This window comes from Pygoscelis adeliae, unplaced genomic scaffold (assembly GCF_000699105.1).
Source record: "Pygoscelis adeliae isolate BGI_AS28 unplaced genomic scaffold, ASM69910v1 Scaffold45, whole genome shotgun sequence".
Taxonomy (NCBI): Eukaryota; Metazoa; Chordata; class Aves; order Sphenisciformes; family Spheniscidae; genus Pygoscelis; species Pygoscelis adeliae.
The window spans coordinates 11,219,227-11,228,506 of NW_008825114.1; positions in this window are offsets into that span (position 1 = coordinate 11,219,227).

Sequence of the window (9,280 nt, forward strand, 5' to 3'; positions counted from 1 at the left end):
TAAAATACTTCTTTTATTAGGAAGGATAAGAATTAAATTGCTTTCTACAGAAAATAAAATCATGATAAATGAAGTAATTAGTCACTCAGCTTTTATGTTTTGGGGTGTTGAATATTTGGGTACTGCTCATAAGAAGTGGTGGAGAGAAAGTTCTTCAAGTGTCTAATCCTGCAGGGGCTGAGAGCCCCTGATTTCCACTGATTTTTTTTTTTTTCTTTCTTGGGGCATCTATAATTCCAGTGTCTGGATGGTGTACTTTTTATTATTGTAGAGCAGTAGCTGAGGGAAGTGTATACTCACAAACTTATTGGAAAACCTAGAACTGTCTGTGTGTTAAAGAATGCAGTCTTGTTACTTGTGATGGATCTTTAGTAGGAAAGGGGATTTAGATGTTTCAGCCTTGGTGTGTACTTGCACACAGACAGGCTTGGGGTGCGTTGCTGTAAGCTGGATAAGGTGACAGCAAGTGGCAGCACGTTACACAACCATGAAAACTGCTTGATTCATTTAACACATCCTTTCTGTGCAGTCTAACGTTTGCAGATTTAACACACCGTCAGTCTGACTCATTAGGCAGGGCAGAGCGCTGGGCTGAGGCCTGTGAGGGGTTTCCAGTGCCACGTCTCCACGTCTCACTGCACTGTGCCTGGCGAGCAGAGCCGGTAGGTCGTGCATCCAGCCGGCGGTCACAGGAACGTGCCCGTTCCCCTGGTGCAGCGCAGAGCTTTAACAACACGCTGCTGCAGCCTTCGTGTGCCACCACACTGGTCCCACAGGTTCCAGGGACCTGGGGCTGTTTCAGCTGGAATAGGGGTAAGTCTCCACCATGGGAAGAAGACAGGTTCATAGGATGGGACAGGCCCTGTCGTCACTGGGTCTAATCACTTGCTACTGCTGGTGGCCTTGTCGTGTCCTTGTCGTGATCAGGCTCAGCCTCTGAAGGAGCCAGCAGGCAGTGGTCATTCAATCAGCACTCTGAGCTTTCTGGCGACTTCTTGTAGCCTTTCATAACACTGTCAAAAGTAGTCTTCGGAGTCTGAGATTTGGGGGCAGAAGACAGGTAGGTGCATCAGGGAAAGCTGAATGAGAAATGGCAACTGCACGAGACATACACGTGTGGGCAAGCTGCAGGACAGTATGTGAGAAACCACATTGCAATCTGAAAGTGTCCCTAGTTAATGAGCCTTAATAGGTGTTATGAGAAAGGTGGCTTAAAAACACATAGGGCTTTTACCTTCACAAATGAGTTTAAATGTTTCTGTTGAGATTTATTTCTTTCGTAAAAGCGTAACAGTAACAAGAGGTGCACTGGAAAGCGGGACACTTAACAGCCACTAAATTAGTAGCCATTTTGTGGTTTGCAGAACAAGTCTTCTGTTTATTCAAATTGACCTATAAGTACACAATTTCACAAAATAAAAGCCAGCTGCTTTGGTAGGATCAGAAGCAGAGAAGGGGACTCTTATGCACTAAGGAACCAGCCCTGTTACTTACTCTGAGGCTTGATAATTTTAAAAAATGTGACAGCTAAAACCCACTGGCACATGCTGCAAAGAAGGATGTGATAAAATAATGCTACTCATCTTCAAGGCTGTCAGTTCAGCAATCAGTACTTCTATTCATCTCCGCGGCCTGCTAACTCAGTGCTACCATGCGATAGATAAACCCTAATCCAAGTGACAGCGTTCAAATCAGAACTGATTTGATTGTTCACATATGATACCACAAGACACCAGAAGCCTAAAGAGTTTATAAAAATGCCTGGATGTCTCTTGTAGGCACACTTCCCCTCAGAATCTCTTGCAGTGTAGGATATACCAGCTCTTAAACCTGGGGTAATTTGTAGGTCATGAAAATGCTTTGGTGGCACAGTCAGTTCTTATCATAATCTAACTCTAGCTGGAGCAGGGAACGCTCAAAAATAAAATGCGGTTCAGACCTCGTAAAACCCACCTGTTTGGCTTTCATGTCTCCCTTACAGGAAGTGAAATCCTTTTCTTTCTCTCTAGAGATGAGACTTGCTCTTGAAGAGATCAAACGTGAGCACATTTGTTTTCATGCACAAAGCACAGTACATGGGAGAGTGGTTTTATGGCACATACATTGGTATCTCGAAAGTCATCCTTGCTTCTCAGAATGCAACAGAGCTGCTATTCAAACCTGAGGCAGTAATTGGGATTTTGCAGGTGTTCAGTGGGAGCATTACATTTAGGTTTTGAAACCTAATTCTGAACAAAACTCTGATGATACTTGTACTTTGTGGAGATTTTAAAGTTTAGTATGCCTTTCTTTTCTTATTTTTCACTGGTGTATTCTGAAGTTTTAGAGTAACGCTTAGGAGAATAATTGTTCAAGTAGTTCAAGAAGACAATGGCGATGGAGTAATTGAAAGCAGAATGTGACCTGTAGCTGTTCAAGATCAAGAATGAAAACTGAATGACTTTTCAAGGAAATTGTCGAAGTGTCTGAATACAGAGTGAAATTATGGGACTTCTAGAGGCAATAGCTTTTCCTCTTGTGTCCGGGTCATTTCACAAAACAAAGGGGAAAGTTCTCTTTGTAGTCTTATGTTAAGGAGAACAGATGTCTCGGTTTAACAAGGTACTTAAGCTTGTGTCTAGTTTTGAGCTTATGAGAAATTCTTTAGTCCTGTGCTTTAAATACGCGGCTGAACTAGAATACTGAAGTAAAGGGTTTCTCTGCAATCAGATTTTGCACATTTTATATATACACATATATCTCTATATATCTCTCTCTATTTATTTATTTATTAGCAGAACAGTGCAGTTCTTTTCTTTTTCAAAGGGCATGAGTGAGAAAGAAATGCTTTCTTGTACATTTTGTACCTAAAATGGATTGTTGATCTCCTAGCTCATGGTACTGCTATATAGTTTCTAATTCTACTTTTCATATTGATTAAAATATGTAGCTGTCTTTGTTTTCTAAACATGGATTTAAATGTACATTGAATAATATTTTTTCTAATGTCATCCTCAAGAGTATCCTAATTGAAACTTGTCTCAACGACAGTATGCTTCTTTTCTCAGTGCTCTGCTTATTCTATCTTCGGTTTTGCTTTTGTTAGTTTGTGGTTGCAGGGTGGCTGCTAATAGAGAAACAGAGAGAAGTCCTGGTTAATTCTAATTGGTGTACTGAAGTATCACAGAGTTGTCTTGAAAAAGGAAAAAAATACCATGTGGAACTTACAAAAACAAATAGGCAGCCTAGGTACGTACTTCTCTGTGGTTTCAGTGGAATTTCAGCACTTGTTAAATTTCCCAGAACACTTGTGTGACCTTTAGGCACTTAAAAGTCTTTTAAACTTGCTCTTTTGGTGGTTAAACCTCTCTATAGGTGTTTTTTTTTTCAGTACTTTAGACCACTGTTATAACTCCTGCTATCTCTATACTACATGTAGGGTTAAACCGTGGATCAAATTGTGAGTTTGCATTGTGCTTGGAAATGCACATCTCACTTGGCAAGTTTACTTGTGTTGGCATCATCCTCCTCATCACGTCCGAGCTGCATTGGACAGCTGTGGTCTCTGTCAAGGCAGAGCAGCTTGTCCCAAACAGGTCACATTTCTCTTGTTATTTCTGTATGAGAAGGTTTCTAACCATGTCCACATGTATCATCCTGCCCCAAGTTTTGATCTGCCTGCTCTCGAGTCACTAATACTTCAGTATTTAGCTCAGTAAAGACTTCCCACACTTAGCAAGTGCATAAGGTACCCAGGCCTGGGGACTGAAATGCAAGCAGAGCCTCCAAATCTGTGCAAAGACTGACCCTGCCTATGCTGAATGGTTGCTGCTCATTGTAGCAGTACCCACTGACTGGTCTCACTGTGTGGGTACACTTGACAGGCCAGAAATATTTAATCTTGCCCTGGTAGTGCTACCTTACCTGAGTACATAATACCTGTTGTGGTGAGTGGTTGCTTTATCACTAGTGAAGGGATCAGAAACTGTTCTCACAGTTCTGCTCTGATTTTAAAATCTGTTAACATTAATAATCAAAAATGAACTGTGGCTATTTGTTAGTGGTTGTTTTGGTAAAAAAACATGCTTTTGCATTGCTAGTTGAGGTTAAAAAATAGCATTAGGGTTTGTACAGTTTTTCTTTATTGTTTTAGTTGATAGTAGGAAAAGATATAACCTTGCTGAAAGGGTGACAAATTCAGTTACAGACAACCACTACTTGACAGGTTCTATCAGAAAACCAAACAAGGGAAGAGTACGTATGCCGGCTACCAGCTGTCACAGTATTGAACAATGAATGTTTGATGAACCTGACCTGCAAATACACACATCCCTGTGAAAGTCAGCTTTAAGTAGTGTCTTAGCTGACAAAATTAACAAGAAGAGGCCTTTGTGGATAATATATATAAATATATATAAAAAACTTATTTATTTAGGTCTCTCTTGATAGAACCATACCAGTAGAATTTGAAGTATAACTGCATTTTTGCTAAATGAGATGTTACGGAAAATTCAGCTGTGGTCTAATGGCAGGTAGCACTGCTGAGGCTGATGGAGCTGCGCCTTTTTACAGCAGAGATTAACTTGGACCATACTGTTCATACCATGAAAATCTCTTTTATTCTCAAAAAAATTTCACAACGAATCTTGCAGATAGGTACAATCTGGTGAAGCTCTGAAGATGTTTTTTTGTTTTCAGTAGCTTTGTCTGACTTTTTGCTACAAAAAAATAGCATGACAAAGAGCAAGAAAATGCAGTTAGAATTGTCCAAATTCAGCAAATACTTTGTGCACCCAAAGGGTAGTAACCCTCAGGCTACGCCAACTTTTGTCATTGCAGTGAAAAGCTCCTTGTGAAGGCAGCTTCCTCTAAGCAGCAGATCCTGGGGTACATTATCCCAGTTCATTGTGGGTCAGGCAAGGTTCCTTGCTTTCTCTTCTGTTACTGTTGCTTTTACCTACTTGGGGAAGATCCTTATAAGGCTACGTCCTTCATATTAGAATGTAGGTGCTAACAATATTCTTCAAACTGGAGGAGGTGCTAACAGGGGACAGAGCGTACGGTACAAGTGACTTCTTGACCTAGTCACACTCCCGGGCAACAACCCTTTGCAATCATTATTTTGTTTTTCCTAGCTACAGCCACCATATGAAATATCTGAATGTACCAATCCAGAAACAATGAAGAGTAGCACAAAAAAAAGATAAGAACATCAATGTTGAACTCCTTCTGGCTCTCCTCCATTTTTTCTCTTTTCACTAGGAGCTCAGAGTTTGGACCAGCTGCACTAGGTATTCTCTAGGGCCTTGTCCCTCATACTAGCACTGAGACAAGCTTTATTTTGCATGGAAAATACAACTAAGGACTGGATCCTAAATAGCCCCAAAAATAGGAGAGAGAGGAAGATGTTTATGCCCCAATTCAGGGAAATCAGTACTTATCAATGCACGTATTTTTGCCTTTACTCCTTTCTCTCTGTCTCTTTTTTCTGTTTGCCAAAGGAAAGAAATTTAGACTCCCAATATTTAAATTGCAAGTGACAGTAGGCATAGTTTGTAGGAGAACTTTTGTCTTTCATTAGAGTGGCTGATGTAGTTAGAAATAACAGATGAGCCCTTTTGGAAGACAGATCTGCAGCTGGTCTGTTTTTTTTTCCAAACATGTCAGTCAGTCTACGTAACAGATACAATCTTTCCTTACAGAACTTGTTGTGCTAATAATATTCTCAGATCGTTACAGCTATAACAGTACTAAATCAGTCCTAGAGATGATAACAGCCCATCTGATTAAAAAAAAGAAGAAGAAATAATCCCATAAAATATGGGATGTCTGATCCCTTGGCTATAAAGCAAAAAACCTGTATTTAAAATAAGAACAATCAAAACACACAGATTCACATGCTTTGTTGCACTTGAGTATTGTAATCTGAGAAAATCTTCAAGATCTTATTTTTCAGAGGATCTCTGACTATCAGAATTGCCCACCCAATGACATATGATACGATTCAAAACATACAGTTCTGTCTTGGGAAAGGCAGTTGTCAAGGACTACTATCTTGAGTTGTGTTTCAAAATTTGAAGGATGTTAATATGAATGACTCGATTTGATACTGTCATCTACATGTCATTGTCCTGTGAGACCTTTCCTCAGCTACCGAAGCCGGCATGCAAGTGAGCTGTTTGGTACAATTCCACTGAAATAGATGGTGCTACACTTTCCCCTCTTAGGATGTGATTCTTTAATATGTTATCTGATGCAATGCCTCTTTCTTTTACTTTGTCTGTTTCTCATGCAAAAGGCAATTTTTTTTTTCCCCATGGTGACACTGAGAAGTTACATATATGCATGAGCATCTGGTTTGTCACTGATAGAGAAAAAAATTTGTCCCATAACCTGTTCCCATGCAAACGTGAATGGATTTCAGTGCCGAGTGTCAGGGAGAAACTTGGTGTCAAAATTGTTTTACATCAATGCCTTTTTTCTATATCACAATGAAGGGATAATAAACTGCAATAATAAACTTCAGGGGCTTTGATAATACAGCCTGCAGGTGGCTAGTAAGGATAAGTGAACTGGCCCACTGCCTGGCCTGGCATTTGCTTCAATAGTTCAGTTTTGGCAGCTTTTCCCAATCTGAGATTAATGTCTCCCCCTTCCCACCTCTGATTTAACCTTTAAATAAATGTACACCAGTGAAAGACCAGATATTTGAGTGAAGAACTGAACTAATTTTTTTTTTTTTTTTTAATAATAGGGCCATTCCCAGGTTACCCCTTGCACTATGATTCCTAGTGCACAGCAGTACTACTTATCTCTGGCTGCAGGACCAGGCTGTGTTATTTTCTAACTGTATTTTAAAAAAACTATTGAGTTGTACAGTAATTTTAGTAATTATATCATACCAGGAACAATATGTTTTGGTTCTGTTGTTCAAAAGTCAGTCTCCCTGGTACTTTGGAGAGCATCAGATTGGTGTAAGTGCGTGCCTGCTGTGAGCTATATTTACTGGACTATTGAGACAGTATTACAAGGAGACAAACTTGAAGCACTGTCTATTTGTATGAAGCAGAGTATAGGCTTGGTTGGGTGATGCACTATCATATTGGCTGACTTTGTAGTTCTTTGGGTTGAGACCAGATGTGCCATGCTTTCCTCCTCTGTGGAAAAGCAAAGAGGTACTCAAACTCTAGTTAAACCACAGCCATTCTCACACTGGAGACAATACAGTTAACTTCTGGTAGGAGAGGCCTGATGCTGATGTCTCTTTCATTGGTAAAATTGCATCAACTCAGGCTGACTTACCTGTGTTTCACCACTGTGCAAGTGAGCTGTGAGTCTGACAAACAAATAGATCTCTTTAATGATAATAATAGTAATAATAATCAAAATACATCTATGAAATAAATGTTTTTATGTATGATGAAGTATAGTTAAAATAGTTGCAATTATAATTAGTAATAATGCTCCGAAGCATTATTACTAATTATAGCATTACTCCGAAGCATCTACTAAGAAGTGTAACGTTTAGGTGGATGCAGGATTTTGGAAGAAAATATTTCTGACTTTGCTTTAGTGTTTTTCCTTCTTTTTTCTTTCCTTTGATGCAACTCCTATATATTCTTCAGTATCCTTTGAGTAAGATGTTATGATTTCACAGTGTAAGCATATACAGGTTTACATTACTCTCTAAAATATGTCATCTGTCACTTAAATCTCTTTCTTTTCTGACCCTGACACTGTCTTATTACTAGTGTTTTTACCTTGCTCATGCTTTTTGTTATTTTTCCCATTTACTCAGCATCTTCCCTATTCTGTCCCACTTCTTTCACCTGTTTCTCCTTCCTTCTGTCCCTGTTTCTGTCAATGCTCTTAATTAAACCCTTTCCTGTTCCTCCATGTCCCTGCCCTCCCGCACTCTCCCAGAGGCCAGACACTGCATGCAAACTTGGTGCCATCCCTGTGACTCCATGAGATATTTGAAGCTTACATCTTTTTGTCCAGCTTGGCAACTTACATTTTGGATAAATTCAGCAATGCTTTAGATCTGGGCCAGCAGCCGGGTAAATGTCGGTGCATCAGCTGGGCATGCTGGCTCAGAAAATCCTGCCAAGCCTCTGGCCTTGGAGGCTTTGCCCTGCTCCCTCAAAGAGGCTGAAATACTCGTCTGATGCTCACTGCTCACGCCTCAGTGTCTCATGGTGAGCAGGACAAGATGCTACCCACTGAAAGCCCTGTGGGGTAATAACTGGAGCTCTCCAGGGATTCCAGGATGCCTCTGCCATCGCCTTTGCTCTGGCTAAGTCGCATCTGAGTTTCATGCTACCTCCTGTTCAACACAAAACTGCCATCTGCTCCTCCCGCAGTAAGACGGACACTTTTGTGACCACATTACTCGCTCCTCTCTTCCCTCCATGGCCTGACACGGTGAGACTTGTCTGTGGGAATGGTCCTGGCTGCTCCTGAACAACTGTATTGTTCACGGCATGACTGAACTGGGCTTGGCTACTTGTGAATCTGGCTCCTGCACTCTGGGTTTCGATGCAGTTCAGCATGTTGAAAAGTGGGTATCTGCAGGTAATGCAGCTTTGGAAATCCCAACATCCTGGAAGTGCCAAGTAAAGGCTATTGACAACTGCACTAGAAAAAGAACAGTGCCTGTTGAGAAATGGTTTAAGAAGGTGGTTCAAGAGAGACTGAGACGACTGTAGCACACAAAGAGAACCCTGTGAGATGCCGCATTTGCTCTGTATGTGGTATACACTGTTACTTCTGTGGCTTTGAAGTGCTCACGTTGGGCAAAGTGCTATGCAAACATTAAGTGCTATGCAAAGCTTGCACCCTTCCTGGAAAAGCTAAACATTCGAATATTTCCTTGCACAATGGAAAAATAGTATCATTTACCTCCAGGTTAAATACACCTTTCAGGTCAGAATCTTTTACTGATAGCTGCGTTGTTTACTTCTACCTTTACAGACTCCTGGATCAATGCTTTTATTTTACAATGGATTTTTTTCTTTTTCTTTGATGGACACTGGCTCTTGAAATATTGACACCACTGCTCTGAGCAGTGGAAATAGGAGGCAACATCTTGTTCTCTGCCAAAAATTCTTCTCCTCAATCAGGCTCTGTCAGTGACAATAATGTCAGCAGCTCTCACTTTGGAAAGCCTGAGGTATAATGTGATTTCAGGCTATTCATACTTTGCAGGTTGAAGGTTTTTTTTCCTCTTCTTTCTTTCCCCCCCCCCCCCCCTTTTTTTTTTTTTTGAGAGAAATGTTCTCACTGACATTCTGTTACATTC